Source organism: Macrobrachium nipponense, chromosome 47, assembly GCF_015104395.2.
Source record: "Macrobrachium nipponense isolate FS-2020 chromosome 47, ASM1510439v2, whole genome shotgun sequence".
Classification (NCBI taxonomy): domain Eukaryota; kingdom Metazoa; phylum Arthropoda; class Malacostraca; order Decapoda; family Palaemonidae; genus Macrobrachium; species Macrobrachium nipponense.
The window spans coordinates 17,426,532-17,447,058 of record NC_087222.1 but is presented as its reverse complement, the minus strand read 5'-3'; the positions used below and the strand labels follow the sequence as shown (position 1 = coordinate 17,447,058).

General features: G+C 44.3%; 1 long non-coding RNA gene and 1 pseudogene across 1 annotated transcript in view; one reads left to right on the top strand and one right to left on the bottom strand.

Annotated features, from left to right (window-relative positions):
- Positions 1–20,527, top strand: part of LOC135204737 (zinc finger protein OZF-like) — a 500,203-nt pseudogene that overhangs the window by 105,415 nt on the left and 374,261 nt on the right.
- Positions 6,804–20,527, bottom strand: part of LOC135204736 (uncharacterized) — a 48,396-nt gene continuing 34,672 nt past the window's right edge. The window contains exons 2-3 of the long non-coding RNA XR_010312320.1: positions 17,177–17,393; positions 6,804–7,140 (exon numbers count right to left, since the gene is read on the bottom strand). This is a non-coding gene — a long non-coding RNA (uncharacterized LOC135204736). The remainder of the gene's footprint in view (positions 7,141–17,176; positions 17,394–20,527) is intronic.

Genomic DNA, 20,527 nt, shown 5'->3' with positions numbered 1-20,527 from the left:
GACCTAAAGAAAAACATTTCTCATACGTTACTCGCACATCTTTTAAATAATGAGATGCAAATACTGAGTTGCATCTCCAATAGGTTGCATCCAAAATATTTTTAAGTGACATATTTCTCTGGAACGCAATTGATGTCGCGATTGCCCTTACCTCATGAGCTCTTACTCTTAATAGATTAAAAGAGTCATCTGGGCAGTTCTTATGAGCCTCGGTAATTACACTTCTAACAAAGAAGGCCAAAGCATTTTTAGACATAGGTCTCTTGGGGTCTTTTACCGAGCACCAAAGACCATGTTGTGAGCCTCCCAACCGCTTCTTTCTGTCCAGATAGAATTTCAGTGCTCTAACTGGACAAAGTGATCTTTCTATTTCTCTGCCTACTAGGCTAGTAAGTCCTTTTACCTCGAAACTCCTAGGCCAGGGATTCGAAGGGTTCTCGTTTTTGGCAAGAAAAAGAGTCTGGAATGAACAAATCGCAGAATCTTCTTTGAAACCAACTCGTGACTCAAGGGCGTGCAACTCGCTGACCCTTTTAGCCATAGCCAGAGATAGAAGAAATATACACTTTCTAGTAATATCACGGAATGAAGCCGTATGAGGTGGTTCGAACTTTTCCGAGGATAGAAATTTCAGAACCACATCTAAGTTCCAGCTCGGAATCCTAGGCTCTACTGACTTGGACGTTTCAAAAGAGCGGATGAGATCGTGCAAATCTTTATTATTCGTCAAGTCTAAGCCTCTGTTTCTAAAGACTGACGAAAGCATACTTCTTTATCCTTTAATTGTTGGTACAGAGAGATGTGACTTTTCCCTCAGGAAAAGAAGGAAATCCGCAATTTCGGTTACAGAGGTATTGGAAGAGGACAGCTTCTTCGACCTGCACCAGTTTCTGAAAACTTCCCACTTCGATTGGTACACTCGCCTAGTAGATGCTCTGCGGGCTCTAGCAATTGCGCTTGCCGCCTTGCGAGAAAACCCTCTCGCTCTGACCAATCTTTCGATAGTCGAAAGGCAGTCAGAGCAAGAGTGGGTAGATTTTGATGGTACCTCTCGAAGTGGGGTTGTTTGAGCAGATCTATCCTGTTTGGAAGAGATCTGGGGAAGTCCACTGTCCACTCCATCACCTCCGTGAACCAAATTCGGGATGGCCAATATGGGGCTATCAGAGTCATTCTGGTTCCCTTCGAGGCCACAAACTTTCTGACTACTTCCCCAGAATCTTGAATGGGGGAAAAGCGTACACGTCTAGCCCTGACCAGTCCAGGAGAAAGGCGTCTATAGCATAGGCCCTGGGATCCTCTACCAGGGCGCAAAATGTGTCTATCCTTTTGGAGAGAAACGTGGCGAATAGATCTATCTGTGGTTTCCCCCAAAGATACCAAAGGGTCTGACAGACTTCCGAGTGGAGGGTCCATTCTGTAGGAAGGACCTGGAACCTCCTGCTCAGTCTGTCCGCTCTCACGTTCCTCTCCCCTTGAACAAATCTCGTTAGAAGGACCACATTCCTTTGATTTGCCCAAATCAGCAGATCTCTTGCCAGTTCGTATAGGGCGAAAGAGTGAGTTCCTCCTTGCTTCTTGACATAAGCCAGAGCGGTCGTATTGTCGGAGTTTATCTGAATTACTTTGTCTCTGACTATCTGCTCGAAGCTCCTTAACGCGAGGTGAATCGCAAAGAGCTCCTTGCAATTTATGTGCCATGACACCTGCTCTTCCGACCAGGTGCCTGACACTTCTTCGGACCCTAGAGTCGCACCCCAACCTGTCTCCGACGCGTCTGAGAACAATGTCAGGTTTGGGTTCCGAACTTCTAAGGATACTCCTCTGTTTTCTTCCAAGGGGGTCAACCACCTTACTGCTGTTTTACTTCTAATGAGATCGGAAACGTGTCCGAGAGCTGTCCTGTCTTCCAACTCCAACTGCTTCTCAGGAAGTACTGAAGCGGACGGAGATGCAGTCTTCCTAGAGGAAAGAACTGTTCGAGCGAGGAAAGGGTCCCCAGAAGGCTCAACCATTCCCTCGCTGAAGTACGCTCTTTCTCTAAGAAGTTCAATACTGTGGCACAGCCTTTCCTTACTCTCTCTTGAGAAGGAAATACTCGAAAACCCCGAGAATCCATCTGAATCCCCAGATAGACTACGTTCTGGCTGGGGACCATCTGGGATTTCTCGAGGTTCACGATTAATCCTAATGTCTTTGTCAAATCCAGGATTGTTGACAGGTCCTCCAGACACTGCTTTTGAGACCTGGCCCTGATGAGCCAGTCGTCCAGGTATAGGGAGACGTTTATCCCTTTCATGTGAAGGTGTTTTGACACATTTTTCATCAAGTCTGTGAAGACTTGGGGAGCCGTAGAAAGGCCGAAACACAGGGCCCTGAACTGATAGATCCTTCCCTCGAACATGAAACGAAGGTACTTCCTCGACGAATGGTGAATCGGGACGTGGAAATATGCGTCTTGAAGATCTAGAGATGCCATCCAATCTCCCTGACGGAGAGCTGCAAGTACTGAGGCAGACGTTTCCATGCTGAACTTCTGTTGTTGTACGAATTTGTTCAGCGAACTTACATCCAGTACCGGTCTCCATCCCCCGAGGCTTTCGCTACGAGAAACAAGCGATTGTAAAACCCCGGGGAGCTTTGATCCAGTACCAGCTCTATTGCTCTTTTGTCCCACATCTGCTCCACCATTTGACGAAGAGTATCCATCAGAACAGGGTCCTTGTATCTGGCTGACAGTTCCCTCGGTGATGTTGTCAAGGGGGGTCTGTCCTTGAATGGGATATAATAACCCTTCTTGATTACTGACATTGACCAAGGATCGGATCCTATGTCTTCCCATGCTCCCGCAAAGAATTGTAACCTGGCTCCTACAGGTGTCTGGAGGAAAGATTTCTCATTTTCCCTTCTTAAAGGGACGGAAGGCAGATCTTCCCCTTTTTTCAGATGATTTCCTTCTGACGATGGATCTAGCCTGAGCGCCTCCTCGAAAGGGCTGCTGCTGTTGAGTTGGCTTAGATGCTTTCTTTTCCTCACTAGCCACAGGTCTATTCTTCCTTGAGGATTGCCTTAAAAGATCCTGAGTGGCTTTCTCAGTTAGCGAATGGGCAATGTCTCTCACCAACTGCGAAGGAAATAAATGCTCAGAGAGAGGCGCATACAGCAAAGCGGATCTCTGCGAAGGAGAGACGGCCTTAGTGAGAAAGGCACTATGAACCACTCTCTTCTTTAGTATTCCCGCACCGAAGAGGGAGCACACTTCCGCCGATCCATCTTGAACCGCTTTATCTATGCATGTAAGAATGCTATGCAAGGTTTCAGGGCTTAGTTGTTCTTTTTCATGGGACTTCTTAGCAATGACCCCAAGGGACCAATCTAGTAAGTTAAATACTTCTAAGGTGTGAAAAAGTCCCTTGAGGAGATGGTCCATTTCCGAAAGACCCCATGTTGCTTTTGCTGAATTCAAGGCATGTCTCCTCGACGAGTCTACGAGACTGGAGAAGTCCGATTCAGCTGAAACAGGCAGAGACAATCCCATGTTTTCTCCCGTTTCGTACCATATGCCTCTCCTGCCCCTTAGTTTAGCGGGAGGCATGCAAAAGATCGTCCTTCCTAACTCCTTCTTAGTCTTGATCCAGGAGTCCAGAGATTGTAAGGCCCTTTTCATGGATATGGCCGGCTTCATTTTCAGGAAAGACGAAGACTTGTGTGCCTTCGTACTTGAAAATAGAGAGCGAGGAGAAGGAGGAGTGGCTGGAGTTAATGCATCTCCATATTCTTCTAAGAGAAGAGCAGAAAGAACTTTGTAATTCGAGAGCCCTTCTCTGTTAGTAACTTCGTCCTCCGAGACGTCATCTAAATTAATAGGATCGGAAGGAGAAGGCTCCCTTCCCTCCTCTGTCTCCTCTCTAGATTTCTTCCTTTCTGAAGAAGAAGCACTTCTATAAGGAGATGGGCTAGGAGTAACTCTCTCCTTACGTTTATCATTAGGAGAGTCACGTATCACTGCTCTACGCCTGTTAGACTCCTGTCGGATGTCAAGCTCTTCACGAGGAGAATGCGCCTGGCGTTTAGCAGGAGTATCTCACTGAGAATACTCCTGAGGCCTGGTAGGAGTAACCTGTTTGGAATACTCCTGGCGCCTGACAGTCGTTACACTCTTCGAATACTCCTGCCGTCTGGAAGGCGCATCTCACTCCAAATACTCCTGGCGCCTGTTAGGAGTATTAAGCTCAGAATACTCCTGGCGCTTGGTAGGCGCATCGCGCTTTGAATACTCCTGGCGCCTGGTAGGAGTAAAAAGTCCAGAATACTCCTGGCGCCTGGGAGGAGTATCGAGGCCAGAGTAATCAAGGCGCTTGGCAGGAGTATCTCTTCCCGAATACTCCTGACCTACGGAAGGCGCATCTAGTTCCGAATACTCCTGAGGCTTGGTAGGAGTATCGCTCATGGAATGCGCCTTTCGAATAGCAAGTATATTGCGCTTAGAGGGCGCTATACTCCTATCAGGAGTTCTCTCTTCTCCAATTGGCTCTTGTTGCTTGGATGAAGATCTGGGCCTAGAACGATCTACAGTAAAGTCAGGCTCTTTGCGCCTACTTGCGCCTGGCTCCTAGTTGGCGCCTGACGCTTGGTAGGAGTTACTTCCTTTCCCACATCTCGCCTGCCTAACGCACCGCTCCCCCCAGAGATGGCCGCTTGTGCGACAACTCCCCTGGAGGGTTCGTCGCGCCCGACAGGAGATCGGTATTTGGATCTCTTAATCGGAAGCCTGTCATCCTTTTTACGAGTAGGCTCCTTAGAAAGTACTCCTACCAAAGACGCTATTTGCTCCTGTACATTCATCAAAATTCTCCTGGTCGAAGGCTCATTCGAATCAGGAGAAGGAGATCTGGAAGGCGCTCGAGAGTCTTTTCCCTTCCAAGGATCTAAATCCTTTCTGGCTTTCTTGATTACCGAAGGCGCATCCTCTTCAGAGAAGCGCTCGGGGCTAGAATTAAGCTCAGGTTCTTTCCAGTTCCTTTTTAGCGGACGTGAAAGCTTCGATTCCTTCCATCCTCTTCTCGGAGAAGGCGACTAGAAGATGAAAAGCACTCACGAAGAACGCTTTTTCTATAGCTGTCCCTGGCAGACTGAGATGCATACGATTCTGCCGAAGGGACGCCTGATCATTGGGGATTCCCCACGACCCCCGTAAGGCTTTCGACTTTCCTTCTCCTCTGGGCCAGGGAGCTTGGAAGAGGTCTAGGCCTGGGAGCGTCGCAGGGACGACCAGACGCCCCCTCCACTACACTGGGGACACTAACATCACTCGAGAAACCACATTCACTTCTCTTACCTTCTAATGCTTCCATTTTCTCTTGCATTTTTTGAAGGGAAGCTCTGAGTTCCGCTATTTCTGAGGCGGAATCAGAGGGATAAACTTGTGAACGGGCTGAAACAGAATGGGCATAATTAAGAGAAGAAGAAGAAGCTACAGAAATACTAGACATTTCCGGCTTTTGTAAGAAGCCGCCTCCTCTCTCTATCCTTCTCTAACTTCTTCAAGTAAGAAGTCAGATTCTTCCATTCTTGCGCACTCAATCTCTCACACTCGTTACACGTATTCTCAATTGAGCATTCAACCTTTCTACAACCACTGCATGTAGTGTGAGGATCTACCGAAGCTTTCGGAATCCTCACCTTACAGCCTTCATTCACACACACTCTGAAGCTAACACTAGAATCAGACATATTCACGAAAATCCAAAGCGAAGTCCAAAAACCAGTCCACGATAGCGAATGCCAAACAACGATCCAAGTACATCACCAAAAATCAGTCGAAAGATGATCAAAAGCGTTGTGAAAAAAGAATTCCAGTCAGGAGGAAGTAACAACAATGTTGATACTACCGGCGACAGAGAGAATCTGATTAGAAAACGGGAATAGTTCCTAGTCCTGCTACCCAGAGCAGGGCGGTAGATCACCTGACCTACCTGTAGCGAGTGCCGCGAAATTTGAATTTCTGTCGGGGACGACGGAGTCGATAGCTATGTATATATCTGACAGGTAAGTTGAATGTATGAAAATTCTGTTTTTATCCAGACTTTTTAAACTGATTCACTTTGCAGGATTATTTTCTTTGATAAAGTATATACTTTATCAAAGAAAATTATCCTGCAAAGTGAATATAGTCACCTATACAGTTTGCCAAAGGGCAGCTGTTATGTGAATGAAGTTGATGCAAGGAAAGATGCACTTCAATTGGGAAGAGGTGCACTGGGACCAGATACTCGGTGCATTCAGACCACATCATGGTGCATTCATTCACTTTTGGCAGTGTAGAATATTATACTGATATTATTTAAGTTTTAATGGGGTCAAATGAAAGATTTTATTTATGAATAAACTATTTCTATTATTTATCAATAAAATTTAAATAAAATTAAAAGAGAGGTTTAATCTTATCAGAACAATATATTACTTTAGTCATTTACAAAATAAGTAGTCTCAACACTTCTGACTGGTTAACCTAGAACAAAACAATACAGTCCACTGTATTTAGTGAGCTAATACAAGGCATTAGGATTTACTGACTAATGCAGTATCACATTTTTTGTAGAAGATTAAAACCAAGAACACATAAGAAATAATCAAATAAAACTGGACCTAAATTTCGTTGATGTGTAATGAAGAAATCAATCTTTCTATTTCCACTAAAAATGACATTTGATGAAAATAATCAAGCTGACAACTACATATAAAAGTGCATACATGCACAATGCTGAATAACAAAAGGAAGAAAACTTCATGTCAGCCAAAAACAATACTAATTCTTTATTTGGAAACCACACAAAAAGTACACAGGAACCAGAAAAGTGGAGACATCACAGGAAAACTTCTTAACCAAGTACTGTACATTGATCGGTGAGAACAAGAGAACAATTGTAAGAAAAAACTAAAAGTAATTTATTTTACCTTTGCATACATAAAGGTTATAAAACCATTTCGCATCAAATTTACTCTGGCCAAAATACTTTGGCTCTGCCTTAATTGCTAAGAAAGACTGCGAATGAAGAACATTTGCCTGCATTTTCAGTGAGACCCTCCTCCTAATTCTACTTCTCTTCTTTGATTAATGGCAATGATGATGGCAATGAACTTAAAATATAAATATGGTTTTTCTTATTATATTCCTTTAGGTTGCAGCTGCTTTTTTTAATATATTTTGCAGACAAGTTCATAATAATTATCTCCACATCAAATGCAACTTGCTTTGGGGTGCAAAACATTAACAAATCTATCAGAGCAATTGAACATCGTCCCTCATGAGTGACTTTGCTTGTGTATTTTGACACCTGAAAGACAATAGTCTGGCATTCAGAACCAATGACTGTGATTTATAGATTACAAGACAAAAATATAAGACGCAGTGTAATAGAACAATATCTATCCTCCATGAGTGCTCACATATCTTATGACTCTACAAGAGAAAAACCGTTTTACCATCGTGTGAAAGAATGACGTCTTTCTTCTCAGCGAACACATTCATTCTAAGATGGACCTGATAAAAAAAAAAAAAAAAAAAATGACTTCTTGGGAACCAAGTGCAGATACAGGATGAGACTTCTTTCAACCATGAGTTTTCACACAACTTTCGAGACACCTTGATTCAAAATGTCGCCTTTGCCATGCAGGAGACATGAATGGAGAATGTCCTCGCTCTCTCTACAATGATTTCCATTATGTCCTTTGACAATTTCTGTATTTAAAAAATTGCTTTTATTAAAATGTACTAAAAATAAAAAAATAATTTTTTTAAACGCACCAGGATTTTCTCTCTATTAATCATGTCTACAAAAATAAAAGCGTGAGCCCCAAACATGGAGGGAAATGCTACAAGAAATAGAAAAAATATATTTCTTGTAGTGAAGAGAAGGGGAGGGGGATGGGAAGGGGGAGGGGGAAAGGGAAGAGGGGGGAAGTGGAAGGGGGAAGGCGAGGGAGAGGGGAGGGGAGGGCAGGGGAGGGGAGGGGAGGAGGTTACCTATAAGGCAGATTCTACCGAGTCAAAGAAGCTGTGAAAAATCCGAAGAAGACTTTCATACAAATCCTAAGGAGATACTGGGAGAGGTCACTGCTGACCTACTGATCCTGTAAGGTCGTATTGTCACTGGGATTGAGTGATCAGACAAAATTTCAAGTCCATCGGACGAAGGGAACAGGTCGAAAACTGAGTTGCGAGGTTTGATGATAGACAGACAAAGTAGTCAAGTTAAATAAAATAATGAAATAAAAAAATTATATTTTAATGATAAAATAAGGTTTCGCATATACTTACCAAACAATTACATTAGCTGTACGCTTTCTTACCTGGCAGTCAAAAATTCAAATTCCTGGCGGTGGTAGTGCCATTGTTCGTATAGGCGATACAGATCCCTCCCACTTTCGGGAATACCTGGTACTGCTGAGCTTAAGACTTCAATTCGTTGAGCCGCAACGTCCATCTGTGGGGAGGAGGGAGGGCTCTGATTATGTAACTGTTTGGTAAGTATATGTGAAACCTTATTTTATCATTAAAATATCATTTTCACATAAGTGACTTACCAAACAATGACATTAGCTGACTCTACATTACCCGGAAGGTGGGTATAAGGACAGCTTTCTGAATAAAAATAAGTCATGTGCTCACATTATATATAATGTCTGCAGTACCTTGCCTTGTGAGAGAGCAGCTACAGGTAGATACTGCCTCTGGTCGGCACTCTTATCACATGTAGGAGACGTGGCAGTAAAGGCCAGGGTTGTCCCTACTAATGGTGGGATTTTTGCAATCATGGAAGTTCACCGATGATTGACAAAAAACAACAATGATTTGCCCTTGCCCTGGGCGAAAAGACCAGATAAAAAACCATACAAAAAACCATCACCTACACTAAAAGCAATATGGTACCCTTAACCAGTTATAAGGACTGGTGGGTACTTCAGGTACATGTACCCCCAGGCTTCCCACAAACTCAAAAAACCTCAAATTCAAGGCGAGGAGACAGTAGAGGGAAAAAACCGAGTCCCCTATGCTTCCTCTCCCAACACCATTCCGGCTACTGACAACGGTCCCAATCTAAAGCAGTTTTTGTAAGTAGTTTCTACCTCCTTCAAATAGTGAGATGCAAACACCGATTTCGACCTCCAGAACGTAGTTTGCATAGTGGAGGATAGAGACATATTCTGTCTAAAAGCCAATGACATAGCTACCGCACGAATCTCATGTCTTCACTTTCAGCACCCTAAGAGCATGTTCCTGAGTTTGGGCATGCGCTTCTCGGATCAAACTCCTCAGGAAAAAGGACATTGCATTCTTTGAAAGAGGCCGAGACGGGTCTTTCACCGAGCACCAGAGTCGGTTCGACTCTCCTCTCACAGTTTCTGTCCTAGTCAGGTAGTGTCTGATGGCTCTGACCGGACACAATGTACGTTCCTCATCTTCTGACCCGACTAAGTCCGTTAGGTTCTTTATCTTGAAAGAACGGGGCCAAGGATTCGAAGGATCCTCATTTTTAGCGAGGAAATCTGTTACATACGAGCAAACTGCATTGCCCTGGGTGAAACCCACTTCCTTACTCATCGCCTGCAACTCGCTTACTCTTCCCGCTGTGGCTAAGGCAACTAGGAATAGTGTCTTCCTATCTTCCTAGTTACGTCCCTCAAGGTTGCAGAATTCAATGGTTTGAATTGGGGGCCGTTGAGCCACCTTAAAACTATATCCAAGTTCCATTCAACTTCTACAGGCTTGAAAATCTTGGAGGAACTAAAGGATCTGATCAGGTCACTGATTTCCTGATTTGATGAAATGTCGAAGCCTCTATGCTTGAAAACCGATGAAAGCTTGGCCCTATATCCTTTAATAGTTGAAGTGGCCAACTTCTTGGTGTCCCTCAGAAATAAAAAAAATTCTGCAATTTCTGTTATAGATGTCTCAGAAGAGATGCTATGTCGTCTGCACCATGACCTAAAGCTAGCAATAGCCTCTGACGCCCTTCACGAAAACCCTTTTGCTCTGACCAGGTTCCTGACAGTCTGAATCCTGTCAGGGCCAGAGCGGACAACCCTTGGTGATATCGGTTGAAATGGGGTTGTTCGAGAAGTGATGGATTTTGTGGAAGTAGTCTAGGAAAATCCACCAGCAGATTGAGAAGGTCCGGGAACCACTCTTTCCTGGGCCAGAATGACGCCACTAGGGTCATTGTCACATTCTGGTGTGATTGAAGCTTGTTTAAGGGGGCCGGACGGAACCCCTATATATGGTGGTATAGGGCAAAAAATGCAAAGTCATGAAAAAATTCATGGAGCTTCATATGGCAATTGAGAATACGTATACAAAATATTTCGTCAAAATTAATCTTACTTTCGTAGTTACAGGGTAATTAGTAAACATAACTCAATAAGCCTAAAACATTCATCCGTACAAGAAAATGCAATATTTCTTCTGTTATCGTAAATTTTAATAATTATTGGCAAAGAAATTGTAAGAAATGGCATCTGTAGAGATTCCGTGGCTCGCAGAAGCGAGTTACTGAGAGTATCTGGTTCAATCATGAATCAGTTGGACCACAGACTTCAAGTAGATTACACGTTCGAGTTTCACCTCGTGACACTCGCTTGCATTTACGTATGTTTATGTATGTTTCGGCAAGAAGTTCATTATGCCAATGAGGAAAAGACAAGGAAAACATCTCACTAACATGCAGACGAAGAAAAATCGCTCAAGTATTATTACAGAATATCGTAATATACGCGTAGTTAGTGAAGAGAGAGGGGAGGGTTGCCTAGTAACGTCCCCTTCTTGCCTGACAGCACACATCACACTGTGCCCAAGGCTACGATCTTTGAGCAAAGAGATCTTCATTTATGATAAATAACATAGTTTTGGTTTTTTAATACCCAAAATGGAATATGAAATTCATGATAATCATGATATATTAAATTGTCTTTGTAAAAAGAGTACACCTTCGAATTTCACCTCTGACATTCTCTTGCATTTACGCATTTACATTTGTTTATCTTTGTTTCGGCAAGAATGTCATCATGCCAAAGAGGAAAATACAAGGAAAATATCTCGCGCTAACATACAGAAGAAAATTCGCTGTAATAAGCCGAGTTAGTGAAGGGGAGAGAGGGGGTTACGTAGGAAGGAGTGCCCCATCTTGCCTCAAGCAGTGCCCCAGGCTACGATATATGAGCAAAGGGATCATCATTTATGATTAAATTATGATAAATAAAATAGTTTTGGTTTATTAATTCACAAAAAAGAAATATACATTCATAATAATCATTATTTATTAACTTTGTCTTTATAGAAATACGAAGGAAAACTTTGAACGCCCGTATCTCAAAACTATACTTATTGACCTTCAAAATCTATCTCCTCACTTAGTTTTAAAGCTATAACATTGGAATTTGGTATATAACTCAGAAAGACATTATAGAACAATCAAATAGAGCCCTTTTTTCCAATTTTTGTTTCGTCTTTTTTTCATAAATTTTTTCCTCGTGATTTATAGGGTTTAATTTTTTACCATATTGAAAAATTCGTAACTAGCAAAAAAAATGACTTTTAGAAAAAAAACTCTCCATTTGATTGGAGGTCTACATCAGGTCTATATATGGTAGTAATCCCAGGTCTTAATATTAAATATCAAGGAAGGAGACAGAATTTGAAAAATGGTTATTTTCGGGATAAATTGCCCTGGCGTCACAAAACCAAAGATCAGAGGCGAAAATCATATGCGGTTTGGAGATGTCCCAAGTCACCTAATTAAGTGGTATGAATGTCAAAGTCCTGTCGTTAAAAAACGGCATTAGCCGGCCGGCCCCCTTAACCTCTCTTATCATCCCGAAGGGAGGAAAAGCGTAAACGTTCAGTCCTGTCCAATCTAGCAGCATTGCATCTGTTCTCCACGCTAGTGGTTCTGGAATCGGAGAACAAAAAATTGGAAGGCGATTGTTCCTTGATGTGGCGAACAGATCTATTGATGGTCTTCCCCAAAGCTTCCAGAGGTCCTGACACACTCTCTCGTTCAGAGTCCATTCTGTTGGTAACACCTGATTTACCCGACTCAGTTCGTCTGCAAGTACGTTCATTCTCCCTTCCACGGATCTTGGAAAAAGGGTGATCCTCTTCTCGTTTGTCCAGGTGAGGAGATCTACGGCTATCTTGTTAAGAGAGAACGAGTGGGTGCCTCCCTGCTTCCGTTCATATGACAATGCTGTGGTGGTGTCCGAGTAGACCGCTACGTTTCTTCCGGTGACTAAATGGTCGAACGCTTGTAGCCCTAAGAGGATGGCCTTCATTCCTTCGCATTGATGTGCAAGGTCTTTTCTCGTTCTGTCCACAGACCTGACACTCACTTGTCTCCTAGGAGGGCTCCCCATCCGCTGTCTGGGGCGTCTGAGAAGAACTGCAGGTCGGGGTTCAACACGACTGGGGAGATTCCTTCTTATAATCTTTCCCTCGAAAGCCACCAACAAAGATCCATCTTTATCTCTTCCGTCAGGGGGAAAACTAGTGAGTCCGACTGTGTCTTTCGAGCCCAATTTGCTTTCAGGAAGAACTGAAGCGGCCTCATGTGTAGGCGTCCTAACCTGACAAAACTCTCCACTGAAGCCAGGGTCCCGAGTAGGCTCATCCAGTTGAGCGCTGAGCAGGACAGGCGAACCAGAAATTGCTGGACTGTTGACAGGCAGGACTCTATCCTCTTCGGGGAGAGAAAAACCCGAAAAGCTAGAGAGTCTAGTATCATCCCTAAATAGAGAATCCTCTGAGTTGGAATCAATTGGTACTTTCTGTGTTTACTATGATACCCAATTGTTGTGTCAAAGTCAGTGTCTTCTCCAAGTCCTTCACACACTGACATCTGGATCTGGCTCTCAGGAGCCAGTCGTCTAAGTAAAAAGCTGTGTTGATCCCCATCAAATGCAGCCACTTTCCTAGAGGAGCGAGAATCCGAGTAAATACTTGAGGGGTGGTTGATAGACCGAAGCATAGGGCTCTGAACTGGAAGACTCTCTCCTTGAAGACGAATCTCAGGAACTTCCTGGAGTTCTGATGGATGGGGACATGGAAGTATGCATCCTTCATGTCAAGAGATACCATCCAGTTGCCCGGTTGGATGGCTGACATTACCGATCGACTGGTTTCCATTCGGAATTTCGTCTTCCGGACAAAGAGGTTCAGAGCGCTTACGTCCAACACAGGTCTCCATCCCCCTGATGCCTTGGGGACTACGAAGAGCCTGTTGTAAAACCCTGGGGAGTTCGTATCTGTTACTTCCTCTATGGCCTCTTTGTTGATGAGCCCTTCTACTTCTTTGGCTAAAGCCAAAGCTCTTGTTGATCCTGTCGAGTATGCTGTCAAACAGACAGGTGTATTGTACAGTGGTGGATCCTGCGTAAAAGGGATCACATATCCCTCTCGAAGCATCTGAATTACCCACTGTTCTGCTCCTCTTCGACTCCATTCCTCCCAGTAGTCGTGGAGTCTTGCCCCCTCGGGTGTGTGAAGGACCTTCCGATCATTTCTCTATCTTAAAGGAAGGTTTCTTGGTAGACTTGGAGGTGGTTCGTAAATTTGTTCTTGATCTCTGCTGCCACCTCGATTTACCTCCTCGAAAGGGATGTTTTTGAAGAGGAGAAGCTTTGGCTCCTGTCGCTGGAGGTACCTTAGGTCTTCTCGTTGACTGAAAGAAAAGATCATTGGTGGACTTTTTCTCGAGGTCCAACAGCACATGTTTAATGGTTTCTTCTGGAAACAGGTGAGATTTACTGAAGGGGGAGAACAACAAAGCCGATTTTTGTTGATTCGTAGTTACTCCTCGAGATATGAAGGAGCACCACCATTCTCTCTTCTTTAGTACTCCCATAGTGAATAGGGCGGCCAATTCCCCTGAACCATCTCTCGACAGAAACATCCTCATCTAGAGACTGGCAATCTTCAATTTTTCTGGCTAACCTTGCAATAGTCCAATCCAGAAAACTGAAGACTTCGATCAATTTGTATGCGTTCTTCACTAGGTGATCCAACTCGGGTGAAGAGAACAACACTTTCGCAGCCAAGAACGCTGCTGTTCTGCGTGAGTCCACAAGACCGGAGAAATCTCCTTGGGAGGAGGCAGAAACTCCCAAAGAAGGAACTTCTCCAGTCGCATAAAACCTGTAGGTTTTATTCTGCAGCTTCAATGGAGGAAAAGCGAACGAAGCCTTGCCTGACTCCCTCTTCTTAGCAAGCCACTCTTCTACATCCTTCAGTGCTTTCTTCGAGGACTGAGAAAGGTGCTGATCTCCTATCCTTCACAAACATCGACGGAGGTGAAGAAGGCGAAGCAGGTTAAAAAAAATCCGGATAAGTCTGTAAAAGAAACCTTAATAGACTAGAATAAGCAGAAGAGGGCTTCGCATCCTGGTCTTGAGTTTCCTCTTCCGACAGGACGGCCGATACCCCGTCTTCCTCTTCCGTCTGGCTCGTTGTCTTCCTTAAAAAGACCATCAATTCTTGAAGTTGATGTTTAAAGGAACCCAAAGCAGAATCCTCAAGCAAAGGTTTGGCCTTCGCATCATCCTTAGGCGAAAACGAAGTCGTGGCTGTCGTACGGCTCTTCTTCGAAAACAAACGATTGGGAGTCGAAACAACATGAGACGTATGAGGTGAACGAGTTGAAGCAGTTCGAGGTGAATGAGGCACAGGAGTCGAAACAGCTCGAGACGTATGAGGCGAACGAGTCGAAGCAACTCGAGGCGAATGAGGCACACAAGTCGAAACAGCTCGAGACGTATGAGGCAAACGAGTCGAAGCAGCTCGAGGTGAACGAGTCGAAACAGTTCGAGACGAATGGGGCGAACGAGTCGAAACTCCTTGAGGCAAATGAACTATCGATACACAACGAGGCGAGGCAGTCTCGCAAGTGCGCGAGTGCTGTGACGCACGTGAGCGTCTCACTCAGTCTGAAGTTATGCTATCCGAAGAGGACTGATGATCTGCCCAGAAAAACTATTCCAGTACAAAACTGCAGGAAGGTTGTGGACTCCAGTGCTCCTTGGATTTCTTAACAGGCGGCGACATCCCTCTCGTACGCTGGGCATGTCTCTTCAACAGACGCGACACTAAATCACACCACACTTTTGCCTCGACACAGGCGACTGCACTTCCGAGTCAGACGACAACTGCGCATCACTGATATCTATGCCTTTCCAGCGGCGTTTTCTGGACACTCGCGAGTCGACTGTGTCGACGGAGTCGGTGACTGACTGTGGGCAAACTCCCCCAGTCTCCCTTCGACCTCCGGTATGTCTTCTCCCGGGAGCTGGGGAGTATGACAGTGACCTTCGTCTAGGAGAATGGGGAACGGACAGCCGCCTCCTCGGACACGACACTGACCCTTGGCCTAACACTGGCCTTTTCACTTGACTCCTCTACGAACGCACGAAACGACATACCCAAATCCATAACGGATTTTGCCAGGAACTCAAATTTCTTGTCCATCTTGGACTCTAACAAGGAAATGGTGTTGGGATCGGAAACATGGGATACCTGGTCTGGAGTAATTGGTACTGAAGTTGGAGGACTATCAATAGGTGAAATATTCGATAAAAGTGGAGAAGATAGTGATGGTTTGTTTGCCTCTGAAGGCACAGGAGTTGTCTCTACTCTAGTTTTACTACCCGCTCTAAGAGCTGATTTCCTTTTCCTATCTTTGTCCATCTTATCCAAATGAGCTTGAAAAGTCTTCCAACCTTGTTCATCTAAACTACGGCACTCATCACAAGTTAATTCCTTGCTACAGCACTGCCCCCTACATTTAACACATTTGGAGTGCGGATCGTAACAGTTTAGCTAATCTAATTTTGCAACCACTGCTGCAAAACCTAACTGAAGAAGAACTAGCATCAGACATCTTCGTAATAATTCATTAATAACTAGGCAGCTAACTGATGAAGCAAAAAAGCCAACCAAGAAATTGTACATCACCAAAAAGAAAAAATCCACAATGGCGACGAAAGTCGACTGCAACACAAACCACCGGTGTTACCCCGTGGCCGGCAGAAAACGAATTGAAGTCTTAAGCTCAGCAGTACCAGGTATTCCTGAAAATGGGCGGGATCTGTATCACCTACACGAACAATGGCGCTACCGCCACCAGGAATTTGAATTTTCGACTGCCAGGTAAGAAAGCGTACAGCTAATGTAATTGTTTGGTAAGTCACTTATGTGAAACTACTTGAACAGAGATCAAGTAAACAGTTTCTGTCTAGTGTAAATTCTTGTGTCTTTTGAGATGACTTGAATGAGAAAAACTTTTTTGACATATAGAGCAAGTGTATGGTTTCTCTCCTGTATGAGTTCTCGTGTGTGTTTTGAGATCACTTGATTGATAAAAACTTTTTTGACATATAGGGCAAGTGAATGGTTTCTCTCCTGTATGAGTTCTCGTGTGTGTTTTGAGATCACCTGATTGATAAAAACTTTTTTGACATATAGGGCAAGTGAACGGTTTCTCTCCTGTATGAGTTCTTGTGTGTGTTTTGAGATGACCTGATTGATAAAAACTTTTTTGACATACAGGGCAAGTGAATGGTTTCTCACCTGTATGAATTCTCATGTGTCTTTGGAGATTACATTGAAGAGAAAAATTACTTTGACATATAGAGCAAGTGTATGGTTTCTCTCCTGTATGAGTTTTCATGTGTGTTTTGAGATCACCTGATTGAGAAAAACTTTTTTGACATACAGGGCAAGTGAATGGTTTCTCTCCTGTATGAATTCTCATGTGTCTTTGGAGATTACATTGAAGAGAAAAACTTTTTTGACATATAGAGCAAGTATATGGTTTCTCTCCTGTATGAGTTCTCATGTGTTCTGTGAGACCACTTGAATGAAAAAAACTTCTTTGACATATAGAGCAAATATATGGTTTCTCTCCTGTGTGAGTTCTCATGTGGGATTTCAATTGGGACATCTTTGGAAATGTCCTTTGGCATTCAGCACAACTTATTTGCTTCCCTGCTGTGATTTTTCTACCCAAATGTCTATTTTCTTCTGCCATACATATCTTCTTCTTTCCACTTCCATCATCACAGCTTGGAGAGCTGTCCTCCTCCTCATACTTTATAGGTTGGGATAAACAGTTCACATTCAATTCCCCACCGTCAAAAAATTCTGGTTCTGCCTTGACTTCTAAGAAGGGGTCTGCAAACGAAGAGCCTTCCCCTGTGTTTTCAGTTGGACCCTCCTCCAAATTCTCCTTCTCTTCTTTGAGCAACAACAATGAGGACGATTTTGCAGCTTCCATTTTCACAGGATGTTCTATGTACAATACTCAATCCTAGTTAGGAACTGAAGTAATTTTCCTGTTTGGAATAATCTGAAATAAAATAAGCAATCTAAGAAAAACATGTTCTGAATAGTCCCATTCATAACAACTCTAAAATAAGCATCCTCTGGAAAATCAAATATCACAATGCAATGATCATCTGGACACAATGTCTCAGAAGAAGCAATAAAACAGCATCCTTAGATCTGTTCAGAGTCAACAAATTTATTCAGGCTAAAGTTGGTCGACAATTCTACTAGATTCTGCTTTACCACAAATTCCTGACTTACTCTAAATTTGACAATCAAATGAATAGTATCTTTCCTTCATGAGCTGGGAGTATTACAAATATCCCAATTTCTTAAAGTATATTGTATTTTTCCTAATTATACAAACCTGAGGTCCTTAACATGTTATTTTCATGATAAAATAAATTTTTGAACATACTCACCTGGTAGTTATATATAATTTAATTCCCACCCTCCTCCCCTTAGAGACTATGGGCATGGAAGATCTGAGGAATAGTTGGAATGGTTCCAGGTACCTGGGTAGAGGTCACACAGGTGGTACACCTGACTACCCAATCGGCGATGGCCGCGAGTTTTGAAATTCTGCCGTGACGTCAGGGACGTAAGTTATATATATATAACTACCAGGTGAGTATGTTCAAAAATTTATTTTATCATGAAAAATGATATTGTTATGATACAATAAAGTTTTATACATACTTACCTGGCAGATATATACAATTAATTGCCCACCCAACCTCCCCTCAGGAGACAAGTGGAAGAGAAAATCTGGTTCTAGAACAGTAATGGTTCCTATTCCTGCCACCCAGCGGCAGGGCGGTAGATCACCTGACCTACCTGTAGCGTGTGCCGCGAAATTCGAATTTCTGTTGGGGACGACGGAGTCTATAGCTAAGTATATATCTGCCAGGTAAGTATGTATAAAACTTTATTGTATCATAACAATATAATTCTTATACATTCAACTTACCTGTCAGATATATACTTAGCTGATTCACACCATTGGAGGAGGGTAAGAGACAGCTAATTACTGAATAGACAGGTAAACAACATACGTTGTAGGTAATAAATAAATAAAACCTTGGTTCCTACTTGTTTAGGCAGAAGATTCCAAGGTTAATACCTAGGAATCTGCTTCGCCTCAAGAGCCTCAGCGAGGATGTGACCTATGGCTAAGAGTTCTTGTGGGTCTGTCGATGGGGTCTTATCCACTTACTCAACAGAGCCTGATGGCCTTTGTCAATGGGGTCTTATCCACTTACATGACAATACACCTATGCCTAGTGGCAAAATTAAGGAGCACAACACCGATCCCGATCACCTGATCCTAACACGAGGGTTAGTGCTTAATTTGAAAAGAGTTATCCCCAAACTCCTTTCAAACAACCCAAAGAAAAACACGACGTTAAATAAAATTTAACTCACTAGTTAAGGATCAGTATCGGCTCCCTATCCCAGCAACGTATCCGCAGACACGTATCAACCAAAAGAGAAGGATCTCTCGTAGGTTATCTTGACATCCTTCTGGTAATGGGAAGTCAATACAGATTTGCATCTCCCTTAAGTGACAGCTAATATGTCCTTTATGACATATTGTTATGGAAAGAACAAGAATTCGCAAAAGCTTGCACTTCCTGCGTTTTTAATTCTCAGCTGTTTGAAGGAACATCAAGGCACTTATCAAGTGCTATGGAGATCACACTCTCTCAAAGAAGACCAGGGCGTTCTTTGATACAGATCTCTTCTGGATGAAGCCTGGCTGGCGCCTCGCGCCTGGCTGGCGCCTAGCGCCTAGCTGGAGCCTCTCCCCTGGCTGGTGCCTCGCGCCTGGCAGGCTCCAAGCGCCTGGCTGGTGCCTAGAGCCTGGCTGGTGCCTCGCGCCTGGCTGGCACTTTGCGCCTGATTTGGCGCCTCGCGCCTGATTTGGTCGCGCCTGATTTGGTGCCTCGCGCCTGATTTGGGGCCTCGCGCCTGGCTGGTGCCTCGCGCCTGGCTGGCGCCTCGCGCCTGGTTGGCGCCTAGCGCCTAGCTGGAGCCTCTCGCCTGGCTGGCGCCTCGCGCCTGGCAGGCTCCTCGCGTTTGGCTGGTGCCTAGAGCCTGGCTGGCGCCTTGCACCTGATTGGCACCTAGTGCCTGGGTAGCGCCTCGCGCCTGGCTGGCGCATTACTCTTGGCTGGCGTTTCTGGCGCCTGGCTGGTGCTTCTGACACCTGGTGCCCGGCTAGGTCCTCCCCCTTAGCTGGAGCTTCTAGCTTGGCTGGATTCTCGAGGTTGGCTGGCGATGTCCACACCGGATACTCTCTTCTGTCCGATCTGTTCGCCTCTGGCGCATTTGCGCCAGATAGGAGGCCCGCTCCTTCTCCGCCTCAGACAAAAAAAAAGCGTTTATTTGAGCTGTCTGCCTCTGGCGTTTCTCGCCTGTTTGGCATTTGGCGCCTAGCTGGCGCTACGTTGCCCGAGGATCCTGAACAAACCACAATAGTTTATCAGGAGACAGGAGAAGGGTGGAAGGAACTCTTCCACCTTGAGCCTCTGGCCTCTGACGAGGGGAGGCGTTTGTAGCCAGTTACATCCAGTAGAAGATAGGATATCTAAACAGGACAAGAGAGAAGAGTCTTCCTCCAAGGAGGATCCTTTGTGAGTACTTCCATTGCAAACAAGATCTATTCCTACATGTTGAGGAGGTTTCTCGTTGCAGAATCTTCCCTCTCCTTGTCCGAAGGAGGGGAAGGAGCCTGGAAGTCGAAGGAGACTCCGAGCCGAAAGTGGGCGAGCCCAGGGCTTTCTTGGCTCTTATCGTGTCCCTCTGATTACCTTCTGGGAAGCGCTTTGAGCCCCCATCGCATCCCAACGACTCTGTAGGCAAAGTTAAGCCATTTCTTCTGCTGAAGATAAAACTTAAGTACTCTGCCTGGGCAAATAGAACCTTCTATCTCTTCCCTTCTCAACTGGGAAAGCCCCTTGACTTCAAAGCTCTGAGCCAGGATTAGAAGGGTTTTAGTCCTTTGCCAGACATAGTATGCTGGCAAGAACCAATCGCCGAGTCTGCATTGAATCTGATGCGAGATTCCAAAACACAAAAAATTCACTTGTCCTCTTCGTAGTTGGTAAGGTCAAGAGAAAAAATGAATTCCCTCATAAAATTTCTAAAATTTCT